The sequence below is a fragment of the Phoca vitulina genome, unplaced genomic scaffold (assembly GCF_004348235.1).
Source record: "Phoca vitulina isolate PV1807 unplaced genomic scaffold, GSC_HSeal_1.0 scaffold9, whole genome shotgun sequence".
NCBI lineage: Eukaryota > Metazoa > Chordata > Mammalia > Carnivora > Phocidae > Phoca > Phoca vitulina.
Genome location: NW_022589712.1, coordinates 65723816 through 65726919, shown reverse-complemented (window position 1 = coordinate 65726919; position 3104 = coordinate 65723816). Strand labels below are relative to the sequence as shown.

Sequence of the window (3104 nt, the reverse complement as noted above, 5' to 3'; positions counted from 1 at the left end):
TCTCTATTTTGGAAGGTTTTAATTATTGATTCCATTTCTTTAATGGATATAAACCAATTCAGATTGTTTATTTCTTCTCATATGTATTTTGGTAAATTGCATCTTTCAAGGAATTTATGCAAGTCATCTAGGTTATCAAATTTGCGGCATAAGTTGTTCATAGTATTTCTTCATTACCATTTCATGTCCATAGGATCCATAGTGATGATTCCTCTTTCATTTCTGATATTGGTAATTTATGTCCCCTTTCTTTTTTTCTTAATTAGTCTGGCTAAATGCTTTTTGATTTTATTGATTTTTGCCAAGAACTACCTTTTAGTTTTATTGATTTTCTCTATTGATACCCTGTTTTCAATTTTATTGATTTCTGCTCTGGTTCTTATTATTTCTTTTCTTCTGCTTACTTTGAATTTAATTTGCTCTACTTTTACTAGTTTCTTAAAGCATGAACTTGGATTCTTGGTTTTAGATTTTTTTTCTAACATAGGCATCATGTTATAAATTTCCCTCTAAGCATTGTTTTCACTGCATCTCACAATTTTTTTCTTTTTTTGGGGGGGGGGAGTTAAGTGAATTTTTATCAGAAAGGGAAGTTGTCAACTTAAACAGCAGCAAATGAAGAATGAATAAGGAAATTTCCTGTTGTCACAGATACACATGACCTCCATCATATATGATATGAGAGGCATTTCAATTTGTGACCCCCAGCACAGAAATGCCAAATACTTTTCCATTCAATCTAATACTTCTGGATTCCTACCAAAAAGGAATACAGTAAGAGCATGGAAAAGTTTCTTACTGAAAGGAAACCCCCAAAGAAGAGTAAAGGAGGGAATGTAGAAATTAAGAATGATGTAGAACACTTTTTAAACCGTAATGAGCTACATTTTCGTATCTTCACCGTAATACAAAACACAGTCACTTGCCGAACTAGTTCAGATTACTTAAATACTAGATACCTTTTGGTCTTCTACATAAGTGTTTGGAAGTTACTTATGTTTATATGAAATAAAGGTATGAATACTTTTCTACAACAGTAACTGCACACCAGGAAGGCCAAGAAAAGCACAAATCAAGGAATGGAGTTTTCCCAAAGCTGCAGTATGAAAAGACTATAAACAGTTGATTCCATCCATGTGAATGGGTTTCTTTGCTATGGGAAATCCAAATCGAATAAGGAATGGAGATGAGTTAAAAGGTTTCTTGAAGAGAAGAAGGTTGATACCCTGTATGAATTTAGTTTTCTGCCCCTTCCTCAGCATCACATTCTTCTCCTGCACTGTCTGAGGTCCATAATATTAGGTTGTCTCTGAGCAACTGCATGATGAGGGTGTTCTCTTTGTATGAGTCTTCATTCAGTAGATCACATTGTGCAATGGCCTCATCAAAAGCTGTTTTAGCCAGTGTGCAGGCAAGATCTGGGTAATTAAGGATCTCATAGTAAAATACAGAAAAGTTAAGAGCCAGTCCAGGAGGGTGGAGTGTGTGGGTTGTAACTCTTTCTTGCTTATATCAAAAGCCTTTTGGTAAGCATCTTGGGAATTATCTATAGTTTGTTTTCTATCATCACCACATGAAACTTCAGTAAGGTACCAGAAGTAATCTCGCTTCATTTTCAGATAGAAGACCCTACTCTCCAGATTAATTGTATTGGCTATTAAATACTTGTCCAATATTTACAGCACCGTGGTGCAGATGGACCTCAGTTCAGACTCCACTTTCTCGATAGTCTTTCTTGTCAGAGCTTTTCTGCTCGATGCTCCAGATGACCCTCCAGATGGACCTGCAGTCCCCTATCACGTTCTTGTAGGCTCCCTACAGCAGGTTTTGCTCCTCATTGGACAGCTCAGTGGCCCGCTCCATCACAGCCTTCATGCAGGTGGCCATATCATCCAGGTGCTCTGCCTGTTCAGCCACTTTTGCCTTCTGGATCAGCTCTGTCTTCTCTATGGGGACAGGGAGAGGAGAGCGAGGACAAGCACCCACCTGGATTGGCCTGAGATGTGCACCCCTGGCATGAGTCCCACCAACTTGATCCACTTTTGGCCTCAGCCGAGGACCTCCAGTCTCCTGAATCTCACAAATTTTGCTAAGTTGTGTTGTTTTCATTTAGTTTAAAATATTTTTAAACTTATCTTGAAATCTATTCTCTGACCCATGTGTTATTTAATAAGGTGTTCTTTAATCTTTAGGAATCTGGAGATTTTCCAGTTATCTTTCTGTTATTGATTTAATGTTTTATTCCACTGTGGTCTGGAAGCAAACGTTGTATGATTTTTATTCATTTGGACTTGCTAAGATGTGTTTTATGGACCAAAATGTGCTCTATCTTTGTGAATGTTCCATGTGAGCTTGAGAAGAATGAGTATTCTGCTGTTGTTGGATGAAGTTGTCTATAGATGTCCATTATATCCAGTTGATTGGTACTATTGTTGAGCTCAACTATGTCCTTACTGATTTTCTGCATGCTGGATATGTCCATTTATGATATAAGCATGTTGAAGTCTCCAACTATGATAGTGGGTTCATCTACTTCTTTTGTATCTATTTTAATGATCCTTGCTTGGCTTCTATACTTTTGATTCACAAATAAATGTTTGCACAATGATGTATAATTATCTTCCAGTTGACGCTTCTAATTTTAAATATATACGTAATAGATTAGTATTCCAGCGTTTTATTTTAACATTTTACTTTTTTATGTTAAAATTGAAGTTTTTAAAAATTAAAACTTTTTAAATAATTTACCTCGAATTTCACAAACAGAAAAAAATAAGATCTTACTTATTTTTATTTTTCATAATTACCATCTTTGATGTCACCAAATCCACTTATGAATAAGAACTGCAAAGAAAATTTCATACCAAGACAATTTTTTGGTTCCTATCAGTCCACTTGGCATGAACCTTTAGTTCTTGTCACTCATTTCCTTACGTCTATAAAAAATAACTGAACAAGTTTCCATCTTCTTTTCCACCTGTGTCTTGGGTTAGCAGGTGGCTCCTCTTCTCATGTGGCCCCTTGTATTTATTCTTATTTTATATGCATATATATAATAGTTATTGAAATTTATTTGTACTCAAATAAATTCAATATATTTAATA

At 35.4% G+C, this 3104-nt stretch overlaps 1 pseudogene; it reads right to left on the bottom strand.

Annotated features, from left to right (window-relative positions):
• Positions 1 to 1236: 1236 nt before the first annotated feature.
• LOC116634293 lies at positions 1237 to 2109 on the bottom strand (annotated as a pseudogene).
• Between the last annotated feature and the right edge of the window lie 995 nt (positions 2110 to 3104).